The following is a 27609-nucleotide window of genomic DNA, read 5'->3' on the forward strand; positions in this document are numbered from 1 at the left end:
CAACTTACAACAAGATTGATTGTGGATGAATTCATCCACAGACTATTTTGATTACTTATTTATAGCACTTTTCTCTAGGGCTGTATTCTAAAGCAAAAAAATGTTTCAGTACCTATTTTGGATTTATTAGTGTATTAAAGGAAATCAAAATATCAATTTGTTTGGGTGGAAGATCCTGCTTTATAGCGAAGGCCTCTGGTAAGTAAGGAATTTTCAGAATCCGTGAAAACTCTTTAATTTTCCGGGACAAAAAGGAGCCTATGCCCCTCTCCGAGATGCATGCTATCTCTGCTACCGAGTTTCATCAAAGGGGGCTAAACGGACGGGCCGTGAAAAGTTGCAGACCGACAGACAGACATAAGTAATAAGGTACACTTTCGCATTTATAATATTACTACTACTTATAGATAATTTGGGTACGAAATTTTGAAAGAATTTTGTTTCTTTATTTAAAAAAAACCGCCTGACTATTAGGTAAACTTATCACTGGGCCATATGCTTGTATTCAACAGTAGCTATTTCAATATTTAGGTAAAGAAAAAACTATGCAGGTTTAACATTATTTTATATGAACATTTTTTATCCACACCCCCATGTAAGTATCATAAAATTCAATCATTAAGTACTTGTTACGAGCTAACTACTTAGACTAATACATTGCATATTGGCACAATCGTCAATAATAAATACATTGAAAATAGTAGCCAGCTGGTGTCATTCAACATTGATATTATTTCAGTTCATTTGTATGCCCCTAGCTGCTGACACTTAGTTATTATCTACCTAACTACCTACCTACTCCAAGCGGCTTCTTTTGATGTTACTAGGTACCTATTCTTGAATATTTTACATAATAAAACTATTTTGTATGCTTATTAATATATTAACTAAATGTATGGTCAAGTGCGGGTTAAAATACGTAAAAGGTAGGGTTTTGTAGGATATGCAAGTAAATAACTTGTTCTTGTGAATTTAAAGCAAGAAATTATACCTAGGAAACAAGGCATACATATTTACTGTTTTACAAACTCTACCTATCTACCTACTTATAGTATTTTTCGTTCACTACAAGAATAACACGTTATTTTGGATAATAATAACCTTGATTTGCAACGGAACCCTAAAATACCATTTCTAAGGTACAAACTAAACAAACAGGTGCATTATTTTATATTGTACTTAGTTAATGCAATCTGCTTACAGCAGGTCAGAGTCAGTAGAGACTCAAATCTGTAACGAATAACTATCGATTGCATCTTGTAGGTAGGTAAGTATATTAAGTACAAAGTATTTTTCTTTTCTATGTCTCAGTAATTGCCGCATCTGTTTTGCATAACACACAGGATCTACTTACGCCTAGATACCTGCTATGCCTACCTATAGCATAAATGAAGTGAGCTGAACGCAGAACTGTACACGGTTGACAGTGCAACATCGCAACTCGCAGGTGTGACAATTTTGTTGACAAGCGTGAATTAAAAATTTACAACACCCCCGACAAGTGAGGGTTACAAGAACCTAGAAAAGAACTGATAACTTTTAAACGGCTGAACCAATTTTTTTGGATTATAAGAACACTCTCGATCAAGCCACCTTTCAATCAAAAAAAAACTAAATTAAAATCGGTTCATTCGTTTAGGCGCTACGATGCCACAGACAGATACACAGATAACACGTCAAACTTGTAACACCCCTCTTTTTGGGTCGAGGGTTAAAAATCAAATGGTTTTAGTCTTACCTACCTAATTAATAACATATACTTAAAACTTAATATGAGAAGCAACCCTAGTGCGCTCCTCACGGCTCATACAAACGTAGTTTAGTCCTCGTTTGAATATTAACCTATCAAGTTCAATGAAGTTATCCGCACTAGGATTATTTACTTCTGTCTAGCCACGTGGCAATGTGTAGGTACTATAATATCTAAATAGGTCAAGGTCAAGAGATAGGTACGAATGTATATGAAGCAGCTCTATGATGTGTTGGCTGTGACGGCGGCGCTACCGTCTGGCCGAACCGTAGCATCTGCTCGAATATACTTTGCTAGCCATTGACCCGCGACTTCCTCTGCGAAATTCTCCCCAGTAGCCTGCTTTAGTTAAATATACCACTACCTATAGGTAATGAGCTTGTTTCGAAGTTTTATTTGGGCGAGAAAAGTTCACTATTCAACATAACAGACATAATAATTATCATACAGACACATTTTGGCATTTAGGTATAATATCTGTCGGTTTAATAACGATTTTTTACTATTCATTAAAAAACCATTTAATCTTTGCAATTCATAAGAAGTATTTAATTTTATTCGAGCTTAACACAGAATAACTTACGTATAAATCATTATATCAGATGCATCGATCCAACTATTGATTAAGTACCTATTATTTATTATTATTATTGTCAGTCATTAGGTAGTTGCTGCGAATGATTGTTAGAAAAACAACGGTGCGATAGAATTAACTATCTAAGCGTGAAGTTATGCAAAACTAATACAACAAACGGCACCCAGGAGCTCTCTTAACAGTGCTTTGTAATGAGATGAAGCTTGGCAAACAATTACACAGTTGATAATCAAAAAGTGTACAATGGTAGGTACCTACCTCTTTTGAATAATTACTTTGTGTTTAAGTTTTGAGTTTGTGATATTTCTAGTCTGTCACATCGGGTTATTAGATAGATATCTTTTTATTTGATATGTATTTATAGAAAGAACTTTTTGTACGAGCATGTATAGAAAATTTAGAGTAGGTATATTTTGTTGACAAGACTATTTAGATGTTAAAAAGAAATTCCAGTGTAGCGCCACCACTACATAAACAATAAGGTGTTTATGCGCAAATGTCACCACTTCCTGCGCAGCGCATGTCCGAGCCCCGTCCGCTGCACCGCCGGCGCCAAGTGACCCGTGGCACGTGGAAATTACTTCACGTTTTGTATTTACACGCGAAATTTATGCGTAATGAACAGACACGACCGTAAATTGCGAATATCTTTAAATATCATCAAAGTTAGTTTATAATCGGTAAACAAAGGAGGTTACTTTATCGACACATTTGAATGTTGTAAATGTGAAAGTGTTGTATTGAAAGGTAACGGCTTTAACGGTTGAACCGATCTCGACGACATGCTATAGAGCGATAGTTTGTATTTGGAGACGAATGTAACGTTTTATTCCCGAAAACTAAGTTGCACTGAGATTTTTCAAAATCGTAATTCGACGTGAAGTCGTGGGTACCTATAGCTAGAAATATAATTATGAATGCGAGAACGCCTTGCGAAAGAAGTTGTGTATTCACGGTTCAACCACAGAGTCGGTGGCCTACTAGAAACAAACACAATTTCGTAATTGCTTGGTAACGAGTGCTTGCTTTTAGTGGTTAGGTGCCGTTTGGGCAACGCAACGAACACAAAAATTAAATTAAATAAAATTTTCTTAAGTTAAAGTTAGGTTGGCATCACCTTTCACTGGCAACTAAAATTTGAATCCTTAGTTTTATATCTTAGTTTTAATAATAACTTGTTATTATCGCGTAGAAAAAAGATCATGAACTGTCGAATATATTTGCAAATAGAACGCACGAGTACCCATTTGCACGGAATAACCTCACCATTGTGATAATTAAAAGGCATCGATCATTAGTCCCAACGGCTGTGCTGGCTGCAGCTCCACAGTCGCATTGTGTGCCGAGTGCCGGTTGACCCGCGCCGGCACGCGGCACGCACCCTTGCCAATTCACAAGACATATTATTTGGCGACCTTTTGTCCTTGGAATAGGGCTCGTTTCGGCGAGGCGCGTGGTATATGGGTCAGTGACGTCACTCGCGACATCTGCCGCCCCCGCACCTGGCCGCGGACACCTCCGCCCCCCCCGCACCCCCGCACACCCCCGGACACCCGCAGGCTTCCCGCAGAGATGCAGATTTATAGCACAACCGAAATTATGGCACGTGGATATACAGACGATGGAAGAGTTCAGCGTATAGTTTACATATACCTACCTACCGGGTACCTACGACGAAAACATGCCACAAACACAACATACCATAACCAAAAGGTTGTATAGCCAAACAAAACGTCTGACAAAGTTATAGTAGGTATTTACTTATCTTTGTACAGACAACCATCGATTCTTAGAAATAATCTATTTGGGCTTAAACGTCATTAAAATTTTATTCATTAGAATATTCACATGCTGACCCGGGCTGCAGAAGGCCAATCTACGTTATATAAAGAATCTATTCGTATATCCAAAATCTCACTTTTCTAGTCCAGAAACTTATGGAGAATTCTCAGACATACAGGTTTCCTCACGATGGTTTCTTTCACAACTATAGCAATGATATTTAATTACTTAAAATGCATATACCTACTTAGCTCCGAAAAGTTAGAGGTGCGTGCCTGGGATCGAACCCCCGATTAAGAGACGGACGTCCTAACCACAGCTTAACTTTTAGTATAGTTTATAGCAATAGCAAAAAGTTGACACAATATTCGATAGCATCTAATAGGTATACAGAGAGCAGCACGTTAGCCTGGCATGTCACCCATATCGAACAAAGTTCTGCTTATCGTTTTAAACTGGCGTTCTATGATAATTTGTAGTAGGAATATCTACAACAATGTTGTGAAGTAGGTACCTATTCATGAGCAGATACATAGGTACATGACACTTCCAGTGTACCTACAAGTGTCGGTGTACGTCCGGTGCTGGCCGTCTGCCCGGGTGTGCGGGACAATGGCGCGCCGCACAAAGGCGCCACGCGCGGAGCTGTGCCTCGCCTGGTGACGAGCTGGCCTGCAGGCGGATACTTATCTACTCCCATCAGGCGTCAGGACATTAATCACACGGAGAGGCATAGGGGTGCAATCGCGCATAACCCATCGCTTCGCGGAGGCAAATAGCCACCTACCTGACCTTTGCCCTCAACTGATCATCATCATTATGATCGCACTGGCAAGCGCGGGTCTCAGAATGAGAAGGATTTAGGGCATAGTCCGCCACGCATGCGTAGTGCGGATTGGCAGACCACATCTTTGAGAACTCTCTGGTAAAGAGGTCTCCTCACGATGTTTTCTTTCACCGCTAAGTCAGTGATATTTCATTGCTTAAAACGCATTGTATAAGTATTAGTAATTTTGTGTACACTTATTATTTGGTTCAAATAAAGAAATAAGTAATAACTCCGAAAAGTTAGAGGTGTCCGAGATCGAACCCCCCGCCTTCCGAATAGAAGGCCGAACCACTGGGCTATTCCCGCTCTCAAACTGATAAAGAGCATACCTACAAAGTATGCTATGTCTGGGTCCAGACTCCAGAGTGCCACTCTCTTCGCGTTTCGTGAAAATCGGTTCAGTGACAGACACACAAGTTGACTTTCATAATCCATAAATAACTGACTGATTAATAGTAACATACAAATAAAACCGCTCTAAGTTTAGAAATTTGAGATTTAGTTACAAGATTTTCTTTATACCGTGCATTCCACCAAACCAGAAGAATTTACAAATTATTCTATATTGCCCATGCCAGGAATCGAACCGGGGCCACTCATTTACAAGAACACAGCTCTCAAATGCACGACGGTCATCAAAAAGCTCTAAATTGTCACATTTGAATTAGGGTGAATGTACCGAATGAAATACCTATGACGAATAATATTTGCCAAACCTCAATAGTGGAGCTGCAGCAGTACCTTGAGCGTCGCCCCATGTGCCCATGCTCTGCAATGAAGCGAGGGTGTAAGATGTCGGCGGCGCGGTGTATGGTAAAACGTAATGACGTATTTATCAGGTGTGCGCCGGTAAAGGAGCGCGCCATTTACACCGAGAGGGCCAAAGTAACTCCTCGGGGCAGCCCGGGATGCCGCGGGTAGGCTCCCCAGGAACATGACATGATGAGGGAGTCCTGTAGTTCTTTCAACGAGTCTTACATTATAATGTACCTAAATAGATTATGTTCCGTCAAAGTCACCTCTGCATATCCGATAAGCGAAACTATAGGAACACAGTCTCACTCACATTGAGTATAGCGTGTTTCATCAACGCGATCGTTTATCTGTTCATTTGTTTCACTTCTGAGCTACTTATAAATTTAGAAGCTTTACAATACTTCCAAAAAACCGGCCAAGTGCGAGTCAGACTCGCGCACTGAGGGTTTTCTACTCGGGTATTTTTTCCAACATTTTGCTCGATGAATAAAAAACTATCATACATAAAAATAAATTAAAATCTGTTTTAGAATGTATACGTAAAGCCCTTTTATAATATGATACCCCACTTGGTATAGTTATCTTACTTTGAAAATTGAAACACATTTTAATTTTTTTTAAATGATGTAACCACAAATTCGCGGTTTTCAGATTTATTCCTGTACTTGTGCTATAAGACCTACCTACCTGCTAAATTTCATGATTCTAGGTTAACGGGAAGTACCCTATAGGTTTCTTGACAGACAGACAGACGGATAGACAGACAACAAAGTGATCCTATAAGGGTTCCGTTTTTCCTTTTCAGGTACGGACCCCTAAAAAAACAAAATTATCTTATGTCAGCTTCTGGTTTCTTCGTCTTTTAAATGCATGAGCATGAAATTTAAATGAATGAAATTTTGGGTAATTTGTAGAGTCTGCATAGGGTACAATCATAATATACTTGACAGTACACTTCCTGTACATGTCGGCGGTACCGACTTTTAGCTGTCAACACTTTGCTCACTGAGCATTACGTCATCTCCCCACTGTCGTCGTTGGACTATAAAATCAGACACGCTGTGCGTAGCGAGGCATTATTCGTCCGGTTGTTGCCGAGGACACTTCTCAGTAGGAATAGTCTGTCGTACTGTAGGTTTTAGAGTAGTGGTTACCTAAAGTGGTACTGTTGGTTAAACGAGTTGTTATTGTGGCGGTTAGGTTAGATGGTTGGTTTGGGACCGGTGTAAGGGGTGGAGGAGCCGGTCTAGGTAGGTTAGGTTAGGTTTACCTAGTTACGCTGGTAGTTGTGACATGCAGTAAACGGAAGTATTGTTCTTAACACGTCTGAAGATCGCCTAGTGATCGAAGCAGACCCTAAGGATCTCCGCCCGCCTTCATCTATTCTTAAACGATCCTCGGCTCGATCCGACATACAGGACAAGGAGGGCCTGCATAAAGGTTTTTTTCTCAATATCCGTGTGTCACCCATTATTTGATAGCATTAAGTAATAATTATAATTTGTATTGTATATCCTGTCCTGCTCTTGTAGCTCGATTGGTTACAACAGTTCACATACCGAGATCCCGCTAACTTCAGTTTCCCATGATAACTCACACGTATTCATTTATTGATATTTCCAGTGATATTTGAATTAATTTGCTTCACATAATTGTATAAATTACATGTACATGATTATATTGTGATATATTATTGTGATCAACTGCATGCAACTTCATTTAAATAATAAAATCGATCGATCAAACTCGTGGTATCACAGTAATTTGTACGAATAAACATGGTCACGTCTTCGCAATGGTATAATTAACTAAACACGAAAATTAAAGTTTTTAAAGACTAGAGCCGTGATGGCCTAGTGGTTAAGACGGTGGTATTTGGGAGGTTAGCGGTTCGAACCCGAGCACGCACTTCTTTAATCTTTCAGAGTTACTTGCTTCAAAGGTGAAGAAACACTCCTGTACGTGCAAACCTTGTATGCCTGAGAGTTCTCCATAGTGTTCTCGGCGGTGTGTGAAGTCTGCCATCTGCAATTGGCCAGCGTGGTGGACTACTTCTCACTCTGAGAAGAGACCCGTACTCAGTAGTGAGCCGGTAATGAATTGATCATGATGATGAAACGTTATTGAGTTATTTCAGTTTGTCTCACAAAATTCACAACTCAAATCGATTTCGATACATTGTGATACAATTAGTTTTTGCGTAAGATACGACAACGTGTAAAATGTTTGAAGTGGGCGATAGAAATAGCTAGTGAATAAACATCGCGGCGGGGCCCCAGCGGCAGCGAGGCTATCAATATTTATATCGCGCTCATCGGAGCCCCATCAGCGCTTTGCCTACCCGGGCTCCGTCACCACCCGCGATGACGCTTTGTTAAATTAATCATGTAGAACGCGACTTTGGCTGCATGGATTTATGTCCTGTCCTTTTCAAGTCTTTCTGTGTTCTTAGAAAACTAAGCTGATATACCTATTTCAAATAAGTAGTGGATGGTAGGTATGTACCTGTGAAATGAACGTAAATTACTTGCAACTTTCAATGAAAACTATCACTAAGTACCCATCTATCTTCCATTTTGATTTAATTTCCTAAAATTGGAAATAAATGAGGTTCAATCCTCAATCAATAAATACATCTACTACTACATAATATCTAACACTGTAGTGACAAGTTACATTTACACGAAACCTTAGTCGAACTCATAACAATTTATTAATTGAATCACCTCTATTTATTTTTATTACATTATGTAATATAAAAAGTTCTTCGCGTTATAATGCATATACGAGTAAAGTTGAACTAACTTATTCCTGCTGTGTCGATGCAATGATTTAGCAATAATATTCTGATAGCGATTGATCGGATTGTAAATCGATATTGACAGACGGAAAAATACATGATTTAGACTACAGATTAGTAGGTATTAAATTATAAATAAGACTTGTTTTAAAAAATCTGGCTTTATTCCTCAGTGTAGCCTTTATAACCTTTGTGTGCAGTTTTCAAAGTCCAAGAGTTTGGGCTTGACGTTGATGAGTCAGTCAGTCAGTGAATCAGGACTATTCGTTTTATACAGCGTGTTTGATAAAAAATATTATTATAACAAGACAAATGGGATTATGTATCAAATAGTTAGTGCCATAGATACTTTCCTTAGTTAGTTTCCGCGATCAGCTGTTTGCAGGGTTATCACATTGGAGTTTTAAATTAAAGTTTAAAGTGCGTATCTCTCACGGATATAAAGCTACGAGGCTCATAATTTTTTTGGTACCTACATCTACAAGTCGGTGCTATCCTCTGCTTGTCAGGATGTTACAGGCATTGTCTAGCACTTTGTATATTATGTAGATGTCACTCACCATGTGCGTAGAGGCGTGGGTGCGGCGGGCACGCGCTGCGCAGGAGTCGCTGCAGGCGCGACGCCGGGTACTGCAGCCACGAGCGCGCCGAGCCGCGCCGCTGCACACAAAATATTATGTCTTACTTGGAGCTTTGCAACACAAAGCTTCAATTACGCCAGAACAACACTGTGCAACGTCTTCAACAACAACAACTTCTATAGCAGGCACAAATTATGATTTCCAATAAGATGACAAAATAAACTGGGACATTAACTGGGGCATATCGCCCAAAATTAATGTTTCAATATTAATTTAGCATGTCGCATGGCCGTATGGCCGCATGCTGTTGCTTCAGCGTAAAATAGTTTCAACAATATCAAAGATGAAACTTCTTTGTATATCTCGAAAATACTTCATGATTTTTCCGAGGTGAAAAGTATCCGTGTGCAAATCGGTTCAGTGAAATTTAAATAAAGCATGTAATAGAGCCGAATTTTTTTTTTTTTGAAAAGTTAATGTGTCTTAGGTAGTTAGAGTAATGTAGCAGACAGACAAACACACACGCATTTATTATATTAGTATGGATTACACTTGGTAACACAACGTTACATTAGTAACTGTTTCGTACTAGATAGGCGATAATATAATACGTGAGATAAAAACATTTTACTCCACTTATTATCGGGTTGCTTACAGACGTACCTCGACCGAGGTCATCAATCAGCCGCGCGTCGCCGCAGGTGTCGCAGGCGCCGCCACAACGCACGCGCCGGTTGTCGCGCCCGGCGACGACGTTTGCGCTTTTTTACCCTCATTATCACACTATCAACTATCAACCCTCCGGAACGACCTGCCCATTGTACCTCGAGAGCTGCTGGGAACTTCTGAGCAGATATTTGATACTTTAAGCCATTTGGTGATTGATGAGTGATCAAACACTCATCACCAACCACCCGACACAGCCACACCCTCCGCTCCTGAGCCTATGTCCGATGGCAGCGTCTACTGCCCTCCGCTCAAGACATTCCATCCCATGAAGAGAAATTGTCAACCATGTTATCAGGGTACACTGGCCCAAGTGCTGCTGTTACCCGCAACACTCAGGCACACGGGCAGGTTACCGTGCTGGTACCCCAACTCTTTATACCTATAGCAACCTCAAAACATTTACAAGGTAGCTCGCCAATAAATGATAGATCGAGTGGCGTGTCGAGACGGTCAGCAAATGTAGAGCAGCTATAACAAGCTTTCGGTTCCGCAACTACCGCCAGTCTCCCGCCGGCTCTCGGCGCGTTAGAGGCATTAGATTCCTGGCGTTGATTAGCGCGTGTCATCTAACTCCGTATGTATGAGGTGCTGCCCCGGTGGGTGCCCGGCAACTATGCAGTGAACTATTAACATATTATTTACTTTTCAACGAGCCGGCACACTTCACAACAATTTAATTCTAATAAAAAACTTAGTTGTATTACACAGGTGAACGTAGGGGTAATAAATATTAGTAGAGTAGACATTTTTTTCCGACGTCTTAACCGTTAGGGTTCTAGAGTGTAGACTATAACCGCTTAGGCTATCACCTCGTTCTTATGGAATTTTAACTGGGTACCTTAGACTGACTTATTGTTAGTGTAGCCTACTGCTACGCCACATAAGTAAACTTAACTTTATAGTCATCATACAATCATTTTTTATAGATATGTATCTCCTTCCTATCCTTACAAACGTATCCTGAAATATACGTTCAGGCCTCGGGGTGGCGCCTAATTCTGTATAAAGTTCACATTGAATACGCTATTTCCGGCGGGCGGGGCGCGGGGCGCGGGGGGCGCGAGGCAGACACTTATTAAATAGTCCACATCGCATTCGGAGCCTCCCTTTTTCAGTGGAAATGTAAATGTGGAGTGTAAAATACATAGAGCGGGAGGCGGCGCCGTTCGCCGTCTCTGTCGGTAATGTATGCACGTTTCCCGCGCTACTCATTTTTTATCGCAGTCGCGCGGCGCATTAGAATTTCCAGGCGAGAAAATTTCACGCACACCGACGCAAAGCGACGCTGCCCACGAGCCAATGTGCGCCTTATCAGTCCAGGAAAAGTGGCTACAGTTGAGTGGTGAGGCCTCGCCGGGCGGGGGAAAGCGGCGGGGGTGAGGCGCGGGGGGCGGCTACATTGTAAATTCGCGGGGCGCGGGGGGCGGAGGCTCTTCCGCTCGCTCCACTATTGATATTTCGCTGCACACACCACACTACAGGCCGTGCCGTCGCTGAATGCGTCCAAGCTGTGAACAACTGGACAGTTACCTATAGAAGACAAAAACGTGACAGCGTGATAATATAACCTGTACCTACTCATTCGACCTGTTATTGTATAAACCTGCCAAAATGATAACTTTTCCCAAAGCATTTCCCCGCCCAAACACAATACTGTAGTGAAGACTCGTTCTTGCTGTAAAAGAACTGCACTTCCGAAAAAAACAAAAAGATCTCTAAACAAATCGTAATTAAAAGTATTAAAAAAACACGAATGCCTTCTCACGAAATAAACTAAAATGAAAAAAAATCCACATTGGAAAAATGCTATACAGCCGCTACAAAATAGCTAGTGTCATTCGGAATGATGTAAGGAGTCTAACGATAAGCCATACATCCCAATTCCCAATCTGTTCAGATACACCTGTATCATAATAATATTATGTTTCCTTAATCCACCTGACTTCAAAAAATTACATGGAATAAAGAAACCCACGTAGGTACATGCATACACTCCTGAATCCTGAAAACATTACAGTTTTTGGGCAGTCGTGAAACTAAGTGAAGCATTGTAAAATCCTCCTTCAGGTAGAAATTTCCATGACGCAACTGAACGCGTATGATGAAGTGGGAACCAATTTTCCACAAAGTTTTCACTTTACCCATAATTATACCTAATCTTATTGTTTGCAAAATGCTAAAGATAATTTATCTTAATAAGTGTATTTATTGTAATTAATATTATTAAGAAACTGCCTGAGGTCTGTCCGCGACTTCATCCACGTGGACTAAACAAATTTCAAACCCCTATTTTACCCCCTTTTCAAACCTTCCTACCTAATTTTTAATTCATTTTCAAAAATCTTTTCTTAACAAATGAGCGCACAGTGGCAGCTATCTGCGTGCTCAGCCCTATCCGTTCAGTTGTTTGAGATTGCGTCGATAGATCAGCCAGCTAGTCAATCAGTCACTCAGCTTTTTATTATTTATTCATCTGACAGTAATACATAAATGCGCTGTTTTTAGAATTTTTTCTTCACTTTATCTATGAAAACAAACGCGATAATATTAGTACGCTAAAAAAATATTCACATGAAAGTTTTTTTTTTTCTCTCGTCTGGCTTTACAAAGATTAGCCAATGTCACGTATGTAGTTATTTGTAACAAGTTAGCTGTTAAACTATTCAAGTATGGACCCCGTCTGTGCCAGCACTCGCCGACATACGCACGGTACCCCTTTAGAGCGCTTTTCAGTCAGTTTTAACAAAAAAAAACACTCCAAAAAGGCAGAGCACGCCCGCCAGCTAACACCAACACAGACGAAGTCCACATGAAAGTTTATTTGTTTAAAAATGATGGAATACACATAAGGGTGCGTGCTGACTAGAGGCATTGCATTGGCTTGTAAAGTAACGGCTTGGATTACACGGAATATGTCGGTGAGCACGCCGAGCCGGGCGCTATCAGTAGAATCTACTTTCCGGTGCGGTGGTAGAGTTTTGACAGAGTGAACTAGATTCAGGAAACTCTCGGTATGTATGTATCGGTATGTATCCTGAATTTGACATCTGTCAAATATTGGGCTAGGTGTGACGGTAAATCAAAGACCTAGTCGTTTCCTAGCCTACCCAGGTACATTTGACACCTGCCAGTGTAGATGAAGCCTCGACGTTTTGTTATAAGTTTCCTAAGTGTCGTGAACTGTGGTGCTGATATATTACTATTATTATAATAAGTGGCACATGCTGTCCTACAACAAATAAATAAATATTTTATCAATTTAATTTCCAAATTGTTATATTACACGTAAAATAAGCGGCTAGTCAGTACGCACCTTTAAGAATTATGAGCAATAGAAAATAAATTAAGTACATACCCACATGAAGGCTAATAAATCGAATAAAACATTAAAGTTATTGCGAAAAACATGATCATCATTTTTATATTAACGACGTGTTTCGTGGGTTAATTTAATTGTAGTATAAAAACTATAAAATTGTAGATTAGTTTGATGTATGATTAGTCACCAACACTGCAACAGCGCTGTCGGAGCAAGGCTGGAAGGAAAGGCAGGGAAAGGTGAAGGGCAGCGCAAAGGGCACATAACGGCGCTCCGGCCTTGCAGGGAGCGTTCACATCCACCCTCGGCGGCGCACACGGGAGACAGACGTGATACAAATAAAGACAGTCGCATGTTTCGTTTTGTTTTCATTTCCTTGCTTTCAAACTCGGAATAGACAGCTGTCTAAAATCATAGCCCTCCTTTTTCACTTCGTCGAGATATACATATATCTCGACGAAGTGAAAGAGAACGATTTCAATGTATATCTAACACATTGAAATCGTCGTCGTCTCACACGATTACAATCACGTGCGTCGATTAAGACGACAAGGAATGATTAATTATTTATTATTAGAAAAAATAAAATAACCGTAAATAAATATAGGTACAATTTCATAATAAAATTATATATCTGTAAAAAGTTAACAGTTTTATCCAATACCAAAAGGTGTTAGTTTGCGATTTAGTTATTTGAAAACAGAAACAGTTGTATGTAAACTATACCTTGTGCATGCTCTCTTTAATGGGTTTAATTTACATTATAAAACAAAATAAAAGATTAACCGCCGAGTTTCTTGCTGGTTCTTCTCGGTAGGAAAGGCATTCCGAGCCAGTGGTAGATGCTCTTGACGGTTCGAAAGTACTTGTAAAAGTCTAATTGAATAAAAATATTTTGAATTTGAATAATACAGATATTTTTATAGCCGATGCGGCGGCGACTGTCTCGCCTGATGTCTGCGGAGGAGGCACAAAGCTAATTTCCAGAGCGTTGTAGTACACAGGTCAGTTTTGGCGCCGGGTTAACCTTCCCGTTAATTCAGTTTTTTAAGATCCTCGCCAGTGAAAGTAGTGTGGAGTGGATCACGTAGTTCAGTTGTAAAAGTGCAATAATAATGAATAGACAGTGGGGTGGAAGCTGATACACTGACATTAACAGCCTGTTACCAGGTGTGTATACGTACATATAGAAAATGCAAGCTTTAGCAAGAAATTAGGTTCCTAACTTATTGAGCTTACACTATGCGAAGCCTCCGCCGAGTTGTTACTATCCAGTCGTTATCTAGTAAAATAACGATATATTTTGGAAACAACAATGAGCGAAACAATAGCAGTTACCTTCCTTCTCTATAAAACCTTATAGGCTTGAACCTAAACCTGATCTTTCTTGACCTTCGATCAAAAATACACTCATAACGTGACGTAGTGTTTCAGTTTTTAGTATTTTAGTGTGTTTTAGCCATAAAGTACACGTAGGTATGCTTGCGGCCTAATCTGTGTAACTAGGTACCTACTGTCAAAATATCGACACTTAGGTAGGACATACAATGCGTCGAAAGATATACATATCTTTTGCCAAGATTGGTCAATAAAATATAACAATTAGTAGTACTTTACAGAATAATTTGCATCCAAACACTAAAACTGAAATGAAAAGGAAATTAAAGCTCGACCAGACGAGATTAACGACCGTGGTTTACGGCCAGTTTCGGAGGTGACTCCGTGATTCAGACTTGAGCCTGAGCCAAACAATACGCGCGAGCGACGGTAACTTAGCTAACGCGGCTTCTGATTTCAAATGTACCTATTTTTTTATTATTTAGTTAATTGTAGGTCAAGTTTTTATTTCATCGTATTAGTCGTGTATTTTTTTCTTTAATTACGACTAGTTAATATTGAGATGATATGTAGGTACTGTAGACACTTCGAATTACAAATCGCACCGTATCCAACGCGACGCGGACGCCTCGCGCTTTGTCTGCCCAGGGCCCGAGTTCCGTCAAGTGACCATGCACTTCATATTATCTGGGATGATATTGTAACATTAACTTTGGACGTCCGAGTCAGCGGCGCATGAATAATTGACTGATATCATTTTCATATCATGTGGGGAGTGCATTATTTTCATTTACATAAGCTTTTTGTTATGCAATACTTAAATTACTGCTAATGGTTTTCTGTCAAATAATTCTTGATGACTGCGCTCCAAGGTGTCAGCCTGTGGTGGTCAAGACGTCGGCCTCGTATTGAGAGGTTGGAAGTTCGGTCGGCAATTACATATCACTTGTTTACGGTGAAGGAAAACATTATGAGGCAACCTGCATGTGTGAGAGTTCTCCATAGTATTCTCAAAGGTGTGTGAAGTCTGCCGATACACATTTGGCCAGCGTGGCGGACTGTGGCCTACGCCGTTCTCATGCTGAGGGAGGCCCGTGCTCAGTGATGAGCCAACGATGGGTTGAGCATGACGGTGTTTAGCCCATCGCCTTCCTGCATCGGTTCCTCCTCCACCGTTCTACCATCGTATCGCCAGGCATCGTCAAGGTCTGCATCCATACGTAGTCGAAATTCCTCGAACACGTACGAAGCGATTTGCTTCCACGTTTCTTATCCGAACCACTAGGATATGGAACACCCTTCCGGCATCAGTTTTCCCTTCCACCTATGATATGGGTAGGTACCTTCAAGTCAAAGAGTGAATAGGCATCTTCTAGGCAAGCGTGCTCCATCTTACGCTGCATCATCACTTGCTCAGGTCTGATTGCTGCCAAGCGCTAGTCTAGGTATATAATTTAAAAAAAAAAGATGTGAAGAATGATGATGCTATAGGTAAATATTATACCTAGTTCGTCTCACGGTCGCGCTTCATAAGTTCATGCGAAGAATAATTATTATGCTTCGCAGCTTCTTTCTTTGCGATTTGGTTTACATATTGTAGAACGCGTCCCACGCATCAGCCTAGCACGGATTTTTAGATCTTTTTTGACTTTGAAATTGGCAACACTGCCTACCCGCATCCAATCCCCCACTAGCGCCCTCCCACCACAGCTCGGACCACTTCACGACCGGCTTGTCATTACGTGTTTCCGTGCCGAAGCCTACGCACGTCACAGAAACCCGCGCGAAATATTATTAAAATCATCGTTCTGAACATGGGGAAGAAGAGGAAAAATGAGGACCCAGAGGAAAGAATTAGGAGAAAAATAAGGAGGCTAAATGAAAAACGCCAGAGAAAACGAGAACACAAATCGTAAGTAGAATCCATTTTATTAAAATTAAACCAATACAAAAATATAACTTTAAAGAAGACTTCGTTCTTTCAAATATTCATAATAAATACCTAGATTGTATACATCAAGCTTACCACAATGATGCGTATTTGCCAAATTCTGGGCTCTTACCGTCAAACAAAAATAAATAGCGAATAGCTATATTGTGGGCTATTTCAATTTTATTTTAACCAGTGGTAGATGCTTTTGACGATTCAAAAGAATCTTTTTAAAGTCTAATTGAATAGAAATATTTGAGTTTTAATTTAAATTTGAATTTTCATTCTTTCAAATATTCATGATGAATAGCTGGAGTTTATTCATCAAGCTTACCACATTGATGCGTAATTGCCAAATTCTGGGCTCTTACCGTCAAAACAAAAATAAATAGCGAATAGCTAAATTGTGGGCTATTCAATTTTATTTTAACCAGTGGTAGATGCTTTTGGCGATTTAAAAGAACTTTTAAAAGTCTAATTGACTAGAAATATTTTGAGATTTAATTTAAAGAATTTTTATTCTTTCAAATATTCATGATATATAGCTGCAGTTTATTTGATGGATAATTATCACATTGATGCGTAATTGCCAAATTCTAGGCTTTTACCGTCAAAACAAAAATAAATAGCAAATAGCTAAATTGTGGGCTATTTCAATTTTATTCTTTCAAATATTCATGATGAATACAGGGATCTTATCCATCAAGTTTACCACAGTGATGCGTATTTGCCAAATTCTGGGCTCTTACCATCAAAACAAAAATAAATAGCGAATAGCTAAATTGTGGGCTATTTCAATTTTATTTTCATTCTTTCAAATATTCATGATGAATACAGGGATTTTATCCATCAAGCTTACCACAGTGATGCGTATTTGCCAAATTCTGGGCTCTTACCATCAAAACAAAAATAAATAGCGAATAGCTAAATTGTGGGCTATTTCAATTTTATTTTCATTCTTTCAAATATTCATGATGAATACAGGGATTTTATCCATCAAGCTTACCACAGTGATGCGTATTTGCCAAATTCTGGGCTCTTACCATCAAAACAAAAATAAATAGCGAATAGCTAAATTGTGGGCTATTTCAATTTTATTTTCATTCTTTCAAATATTCATGATGAATACAGGGATTTTATCCATCAAGCTTACCACAGTGATGCGTATTTGCCAAATTCTGGGCTCTTACCATCAAAACAAAAATAAATAGCGAATAGCTAAATTGTGGGCTATTTCAATTTTATTTTAACCAGTGGTAGATGCTTTCGACGATTCAAAAGAACTTGTAAAAGTCTAATTGAATAAAAATGTTTTGAATTTGATTTAAATTTGAATATTCATTCTTTCAAATATTCATGATGAATACCTGGTTTTTAACCATCAAGCTTACCACATTGATGCGTAATTGCCAAATTCTGGGCTCTTACCGTCAAAACAAAAATAAAATAGCGAATAGCTAAATTGAGGGCTATTTCAATTTTGTTTTCATTCATTCAAATATTCATGATGAATATAGCGACGATGCTTCTCTACTTCACGTGCTGGTTGCACGTGAAGTAGAAGTCAAACCCGGTTACTGAAATTATGTCACTCGAAAATTGATAAAATTTTACCTCCAATTTTGAATTGAGAGGTTAAAAGCAGTCCTAACGGAACCCTTTGTAAAATGTAATTATGTAATTGCACAAACAACTCGGTAACACCTTAACTGCCTTAACTCCAGCACTAGAAATCATAATATACGAAGGTTTAAACCAAGAGCAATAGCGAACGACGCCTGCCGAATCTTATGTGATATGCACCACAACGAAGCAGGAAAAAATTCGTGGTGTCTTCTATAGACACCCTTGAAAACTTAAATACTAACAAATATATATTCGGCGATAATGTGTCGGAAAAATCAAACAAGATATAGGGAAGAGTCGGCTAGTTCCGCGCCAGCAGCAGAGCAGCCGGCCCCTCCGCGCCGCGGCACCCGAGCGCTCGCCGCCGCCGTCGCCGCCGCGCCGCATGCGCTCACAGCCGCCGCTAGTGCTACACGAGGTATCGTACGCATGACGTTTACGTCCTTTCTCACATGAATGATCATGTATTTATTACAAGTGATCTAATTGTTTTATAATGGATCGAAGGCTACATTATTCCTTTTATAAGCACGCCTATCCAAAATAGCAATCCCAGTGATTGTTGCCCAAAATCACCTCACAAGTCTTTAGGTTTTCAAAAACCATTAAACAAATTACTCGAAATAGGAGCGATTCGTAGATGACGAATCACAACTCTCAGTTCTAGATAAGAACTATTATAGTATATTTTAGTATTTAAACCTTATAAACCTATTTAGGTTTATTAAAAGTAGTAATTTTAAAATAGAGGATTATCGCACTGCATCAAAATTAATTACAACAAATTGTCACTTGGCTTAAATCAGCCTAAAAGATGCATGTTTTTTAATATAACTATATCACAGCGAAAATATTTACGTTTTAAATGTCGTGAGCATTCTGACATGATACTTAAAACTTCTTGATGATAAGAAAATTAAAATTAATTATTATTATTATTTTTTGAAAAGATATTCACACAATCGAAACGCAAACTTCGTGATTTTGCTAGATTGTTTGAACCGTTAATTTCAGCTTATCCTGGAGTCCAATATTCGTGGGTTATTATACGAAAATGTTCAAACGTCACAAGTATCATTGCTTACTAAATAACCCGAGTTACGAACAAAAACATTCACCGCCTTAGCAATTTGAAATAGTTAAATTTGAGTTTGAGGATTTGAGAAAGTTAAATAGTATCAACAGTACATTAATTAATTGATGATTAAACATTCAGACGCATGCTTAACTGGAGTACTTTTTATTATAATAATGTATAGTGTAGCTACAGTGTAGCGTCCGGTCGTAACAAGAAAGACTCCTGTTTACATATAAACGAGTTAGAATTAAAGGCAGTTTTCCTAGCTTTGAAGGTATTTGCAAATGATCTTTGTAACGTAGACAATCCTTTTAAGGATTGATAGTACAGCAGTTATTTTCTACGTAAATTGTACGGGGGAAGCGCGCAGTACCCGTAATTCTTATGTATTTACATCTTTATTATTAATTAAAGATAATACCTAAGCTAATATTTTGTCGAGAAAATCTTTCCAGGACACCGAATGGGAATTAACCAGGAATTAACTGACTATGCTTTTAAAACGTTGACTCAAGTGCTTGACAGTTTTGAAATAGATTTGTTCGCTAGTCGTTGCAATGCAAAATGTGAGACTTACATCACATAGAAAATCAATCCTGATGCATGTACTGTTGATTCCTCTACGGTTTCCTAAAAACATTTGTACTATTATGCGTTTCCACCATTGATTTTGATTTTAAAAATGATAAGAAAAATAATAACTTAAAACCGATAAAAATAATAACTAGCCATCGCAAGCCTAGTTTCCTTTGTTTACAAGATCGGTCTGCTCACCATGTACCTATGTATACTTTCATCCTAACGTTAATCTTTTAACCTTTCAGAAAACCTCATAATCTTCACATAACAATCCACTTAGTCACCGTGAAATTATGCGACAAAAATATCTGAAAATGTCGGTACCAGCAATAATTGTTGATCTTGTGATTAATGCACATTCTGACCATTACGTACAGACAATACGATACATGTATTAGGTCCTAGATAGAATATCGTAAACAAAATGATTATCATTATAGTCATAAAAATGTTATTGTGATTTTAGATTTTCTTACAAAAATATTTGATAAGAGTACAAAAAAAAAAAAAAAATGGAACTGTAAATTTGTACTTATCTGCCTTGTTATTGGGTTTTCCTAATATGTTAGATGACTATCAAATTAGGAAGTTTATGAAGGGAGTTGCAGGTCAAGCCCAACTCAACCAAAGTATAATATAACATGGGATACTGACACTGTTCCTAGTTACTTATCTGAACAATGGCCAAATGAGAACTTCAACTTGGGAAATCTTTCAAAAAAAGACCCTTACTTTGTTGGCTTTAATGACTGTTTACTCATAGAGTGCTTACTTTTTCACTGATAAAAATAAGCAACGTCAATAGGCTGAACTAGATTACTATTAAAATTTCAGATTTGATAACGACTTCTTGACCTAATTCATCTCAATTCTCAACCCTTTTTTGAAATTACCTTTCTTTAGTGAAAATTTTATATATATTCAGATGCATATTTAAAGTAGTATATATTCAGATACATGTTTAAAGTAGTATATTAATAAAACAAATTCTATTCGTGAAACTAATAATGATTATTTGTTTATATTAGTTACAAAGGGCCTAACAAAAAGTTATCATCCCAATGATTGAGTCATTGGATAACAATTCATAAAAGTGTTATTGATGTGACAAAATTTAGTGCTCACATAACACGCCATGCATCCACATCTGGAGCCAGCAGAGCAGGTGTCAACAATGATAACACTGCTGATTACAGCCAGTTATCGGCTACTTTCGCTAAATTTTATAAAAGAGAGATAAAGATACTTAGTTAACGATAACTTTTGTTGACTTATTAAATTTATTATTATTTATTATATTTAACATGCCGATTTATTATGTAGATAGTAGGTATATATATAAGATCACAAATGTATTGTATAAGTATATACCTACTCAATTAAAAAAGTTGATTCAACAAGCTATAATATGCCATAATCTATTATGTTTTTAATGTAAATTTTTATTTGTAATATTCACAAATACTTACGTAATCTATTTATTTTCCAAATAGGTTACTCATTTTATATTTGTTAGCTCTGAACATCTACAATATGTAAACCAAATCGCAAAGAAAGAAGCTGCGAAGCATAATTAAAAATCAAACGAACTTACCAAGTGAAGTTCGATTGTAATTATGCGAGCAGCTTCTTTCGACGCGATTTATACACACCCTCCCTAATTTTATTATTTTCATAAAGTACACAAAAGTACACCCTACCCTAATTTATATATATACATACATATATAAACAAATATAAAATGTATCTATCTATAACTATCAACTAAAATGACAAGCCGGTCGTGAAGTGGTCCGAGCTGTGGTGGGAGGGCGCTAGTGGGGGATTGGATGCGGGTAGGCAGTGTTGCCAATTTCAAAGTCAAAAAAGATCTAAAAATCCGTGCTAGGCTGATGCGTGGGACGCGTTCTACAATATGTAAACCAAATCGCGTCGAAAGAAGCTGCTCGCATAATTACAATCGAACTTCACTTGGTAAGTTCGTTTGATTTTTAATTTTATTTGAGTGTCTACATCTTTTTGTTTCACCAATATTAATATTAATCTAGCGCGTTGCAATGTAGTGCACATTGCCACCGAATTATTTAATAACAAATCGGTTTGTGCATACCGATGAGTTTGGTTGATTCTGGCAATCGGGTGTAAACTTTGGTTATTTAGAAATTTCCAGTAACAAAATTTTCAGTGATTTTTCTCCTACGTTTCGGCTCTATTTGTTTTTTTTTTTTTATTTAAGTTTTAGTGCTAGAGCCAGAATAGCGGAGCCACCGGGCCTAGGCCTTGTTTTTCTTCAGGTGTGTAAGTCATTGAAGGACTAGACCGATCGCAGCGGCGCGGCGGCGCGGTGTGGTTGCTGCCTACACATAGTTTTTTTAAACTTAAATACCATGACTGGATAAGATAATATAAGATAATTTATTTATTTGCGAGAAAGTTGGTACAATAAGATGGAAATTTATGATTAGAGTCCTTAACTTTCTACTAAATTATTAGTGTGCAAATATTTAAGATAACAAAATAAATTTAAATTAATGTCAAATAGAATTAGGAGTCAAGTGCATTATTACAAATTTCATTAATTATACAGACGGGACGGGTATTAATCCTAAAAATCCTTTAGTGATGATATCCACATAATGAAAAACATGAACGACTACTTTAAATCAAGTACCGATTTCTATATAATATGCAGTTTATGATTCATCATGTGATGTACACGAGTACATCACATGATGAATCCCATGATTTCGTAACCCACGAGGGTTACGAAAAATCCTAAGCATCATTTTTCTTCGTCCAAAATTATTAAATGGGAAATTTCTAAGCTGTCACGGAATGTGATAATGAGCAGTTTGGATGGGCGTCACGCAAGGCTCCGGGAATGGTCACCGAACAGGTAGTATTTAGTTATTTAGTGATCGATGACGCATTTATTGTATTAGGTTATGGGAAGGGAAAAAACGTTGATCTGAACATACCAGTTTGGATAATAATGAATTCAAATTGTCCCATGCACAGGATGTTTGCTGCTGTGGCGTGTGCATGTTCGACGTTCGATTCTAGGTTCGGTTAATTTGTAAAAAAACTAATTTTGATCAAGTATGGTATGGTAGGGGACGTTGAACTTTAAAACCATATTTGCAAAAGGTTTTAGCGTTAGTTTAGGTAGGTAGGTACCTACGCCTTGTAGAAAACTGTCGCTGTGTCGTTTTCCGCATCGTTGGAGTATCCTTTTCCATTAAATGCATAATGGTACGAGGTACTACTACTATACTACCTATCACATACGAAGCAATAGTTGGCCAAGTTGTCATAAGCAATAACGTAACAATTTTAGGCTATTTTCTTACCAAGGGACTTCAGATGAAGTCACAGTTAAATACTAACGTGCGGATGGTAAAACGATGTGGGTACCTAATACGTACTTATCAATTCCTGAACCGAAAATCAAAGTTGTTAACAATGGAAATTAGTCGCATTAGTCACCGGAACGAAGAATCGATCTATAAATCAATGGCAGTCATAACAGATTGAATACATATTCATTCCCTGTTACAATGAGGCGGGTGTTCGGGGAAGGAAGCGGCTCTCGGAACTGCGCGACACCTGCGCGCGCGCATTGCGATGCGCGGCCAGCCCTCGCCCTCGCCCTCGCCGCGGGTAATAGCCGATCATTTTCATACCTAATCGCTCCGGTAACGCACTAGTGATATATTACAGTGAATTGAACTACTCAGTTTGGTTCGTTTCATATTTATGATTCGTTAATCTACTGACATAAGCGGTAGGTATACCTAAGTTTCGTGGTTAAGACGTCGACCTCCTATTGAATGCGTGCCTGAGAGTTCTCCATAATATTATAATTATTTAACGTTAGATCCTTAGATCGCGTGCAAACTCTTTGACGTTCTGGAATAAGATATATGCTCTGATAGGATATATATGAGCTATAACCCTGTACCAAGATCCAAGTTGCATTATAATCAGTAAAAGGATAGGCCGTGAAAAGCTAGCGCACAGCCAGATAAATACACTTCCGCATTTTTAATATAGATATGGATTTAGGTACTTAGATATACAATACAATGTATTCCTATAAATTGCTGTTACACAAATGTTCAACGGGAGAAAATAAAAAATTACAAGCAGTTTATATGGTGACACAACACGTCATATAAATCTAAACTCGAACGCGCTAACTATTTACACTAATTAAATTAATTTGAATATTTCTACATTTATTAATAATACATACCTGACAATAGGGCAATTCATACGATTCCCTTCAGTTGGAATGCATAGCTAAGTACCATAAGTATGAACTACAACAATTAAGTAGTTTTTGTGTCGGTCGGCCGTCGATTGAAGTCGGAGTAAACAAATGCGCGCGCGGCGCATCAAAGGGCGGGATGACGCCGCATTGTTCAAATTAATCGATCCGCGCGCTAATGTGACATAATGAACCGTAATGAAATATTAACTCATTCATTAGGCAGGTAGGTACTTGGGAACTACCTACCCGTCGTAGATACTGTACAGGGTGTACCAGAACGCTAAGCAAATAACAAAACAGGTGATGATTACGGATAAGATACCATAAAAAAACTATGAAAAAAAAATCCTGTATTTTTAAAAGTTTACAATATATTACACATATGTATATCATCTGACTTCCGCTACAGGTCAACGAACGTTTCGTAAATAGGTAACTCGAAGACAATGCCGCGTCGTAGATGGGGCATTGACCCGAGTTTTGCACGCTATACAATGCGGGTTTGAAAAATACTAAATTGCCAAAACTACAAGAAAAGCAAATGGTTATTGGCTTGGCATTAGATTGTGTTAAAGTAGTATAATAATAACGCTAAGTTTCCTTAGTTTACTTAGGATAAGGCACCCATGCGCGGCCCGTGCGACATTGTTACCGCGAACTGACAATGAAGTCATGATACGAGTGAAAAACATAATTCCAGATGGTACAAAGCGCCGATTAAATCGCGTCACTTACGAGTTTCTTTATAATTGGTTGCAAAGCAAAACTTACAAAAATATCATTTAAAAATGCAATGTAGGCTAACATACCTACTCCTTCATTGCATTTCAGAAACTCTTGGCCCTCGTAAGTCCATCGTAGAAATAACAAAGTTAACTTATCGAAAGGAAAGGAAAGTTCTTAGTTTAAACTATATCACAGGTGGATTGCTGAAAGTTGTGGGAACTCTTTGATTTTCCGAAATAAAAAGTAGCATAGGCAAATATGTCCGTCCCCGGGATACAAGCTGACTCTATGCCTTTCATTACTTACTAAACGGATGGGCCGTCAAAACTTAGCAAACAGACAAACATACCGACAGACAGAAAACATATAATTTCGCATTATGGTAGCATGGATATAGGCAACAGTTTCTGGCGATAGCCCGAACGGAGCGATCAGTCATAGCTATTACAATACCCGTCCAGCAAAGTAAACTGTAACGATTTGAGTTCAATCAATAACGTATACATTGAATAATAAAATAATAACTGTATTAGCGGAGGTTATGATTTATTGTGCAGGTCGCGGCGCGCGGCGCGCGGCGAGCAATCATCGCGAGATGAATGCTCCGGCGGCCGTCGTCGGATCCATCGTCGGATGTACATGCCGCGACCGACACGCTGACAGCCGTGCGACTGTGTATTGATAGATGCAAAAAGCTCGGAACAATCATTTTGCCCAGATTTATAATATCAATGGCAGATTCTCTTGACGATTCGAACACACTTTGCTTAAAAGCTTTCTATATCTACTAAAATTCAGATTACAAGTAAAATAAGCTATGTATGTACTTTTGTCATTTTTTGCGAGCTATAAAACGTCTGTCGGAAATTATACTGCCGACAGGAAGTGTCTGGTAGTATTGAATATTAATTATTATCACACTATCACACTAATATTATAAAGGAGAAAGTTAGTATGTGTGTGTGTGTGTGTGTGTGTGTGTGTGTATGTTTGTTACTCCTTCACGCAAAAACTACTGGACGGATTGGGCTGAAATTTAGAATGGAGATAGATTATACCCTGGATTAGCACATAGGCTACTTTTTATCCCGGAAAATCAAAGAGTTCCCACGGGAATTTTAAAAAACCTACATCCACGCGAACGAAGTCGCGGGTATCAGCTAGTTAACAATATTTTCTAAAACATACGTGAAAATCAGCAGTCAGACTTTAAGAAAAATGAGTAAATTTTTCAAATAGGAACTTTCAGTAGCTGATACCTTTAAATTGGCCCGCGGTACAAGCTGGCAGATACGCGGTACACACGAACACTACTCTATCTCACGCATTTTGTTCCTCAAAAAATAAGGAAGGTCTGGCGGCAGTGGGATCTTGCTCTAAAACCAACTATCTCTCTAAATATCATTTCTATCATCTTTTTAGTAGCGTACTTACTTTACTTTAAAAGAGATAATTATGTATGTCTGTCTGCCCATCCACATTTTGAAGTGAATTCCTTTGCATGATTTTTATCATCGAGAAAAAGTTTACTAATTAATGTTATGAAATTCCAGAATAGTTTTAGATTAGCCTTTGTAACATGAGTTTAAAGAAATGGGTTCCTGAAAAAGCATATTATACAAGCGAATACTATTTAAATGATAAAAGCAGGGATTTGACTCGCTCCAGCAATGCGTAGGTCTGTTATTTGCACACTTCATTTTTTCTATTTAGCTGGTCTTCTCGATAGGACGAGCATTACGAACCATTGACAATCCAAAAGCACTTGTAAAGCTTACTTGAATAAAAAAATCTTTTTCTGTTTCTCCTAATTTATGAACTAAAGCTCTTTTGAAACTTTATTTCAATTGAAATCTAACTAACTACCTAGTATAGATTTCTTGAAAATAGTAGTCTCCAAATAAAACCTAATCAAACTTTGTCTATTTCCAAATGACTGGAAGAGTGTTCTTAGAAGTGTAACAATAAGAATAATGGCGTATGTGCGGACGAGGTCAGTGGACGAGGCCATGTTTGGTGCGGAGGTCAAGGGCGGGCGGAAGGCTGGGCGTTAGGGTCGCGTCACACGCGCGACTGTGCTCCAGCCACCTCGCAGGTGTCGGGATGTTGGTGTGGCCGCGTATTCACAAACGCTACTTTTTATTTTTGTAGTCTATACTAATATTATAAGAAGCCATGTTAGTTTGTATATTGTAGGGAATAATCTCCGGAACTAATTGATCCGATTCTGTAAATTCGTTCACTGATAACCTGTAGCTGTATTATTGCCGAATGCTGTAAATTATGTCACTAGAAGATATGGGGCTTTCATACAATCTTCCAACCCCCATTCTACTCTCTTGACATGCAGTAGAGCTGTAAGGAAATGAAAAAGCTCTTTGTCGTAGTTATTCAGTCACGGAGAAGGGAAGAACTGAGGGAAGACTTCCGACATGGGATGAGATAAAAAATGAAAGTCATAGAATATTATAATATGATTTTATTTTGATTAAAAGTAAGTTGTAGATATTATTTAGTTTATCTGTTGCGCATTCGGATGAAGGAGGAAACATATCATACAATGGCAGTTGGTGAGTATGGCTCCGGCGCATGCGCGTCACGCCGCGCGCAGGTGTCGCGACGCGCGCGCGGCATCACAAGCAACTCGCCATGCCTATCCAGCAGTGATTGCGCATTGTCCTTGCAAATACCTACTCCGATACCTATTGATTAAGATGCATGATCATAATAAGGAACTTGGAGTATACGAAGTGTGTATTCCTAGGTAGATATGCTAGGCAAATAAATAAGATCTAACGATTTATAAACCTTTTTTCTTTTAAATAAAACCTAAAGCTAGCCTTAACTAAATGCTGTACAAAACATGCCCGCGTGGAATGGTGCCAGGAATACTGGCTACATTTTTACGCTGGCCAGCC

This window comes from Maniola jurtina, chromosome 11 (assembly GCF_905333055.1).
Source record: "Maniola jurtina chromosome 11, ilManJurt1.1, whole genome shotgun sequence".
NCBI classification, from domain to species: Eukaryota; Metazoa; Arthropoda; class Insecta; order Lepidoptera; family Nymphalidae; genus Maniola; species Maniola jurtina.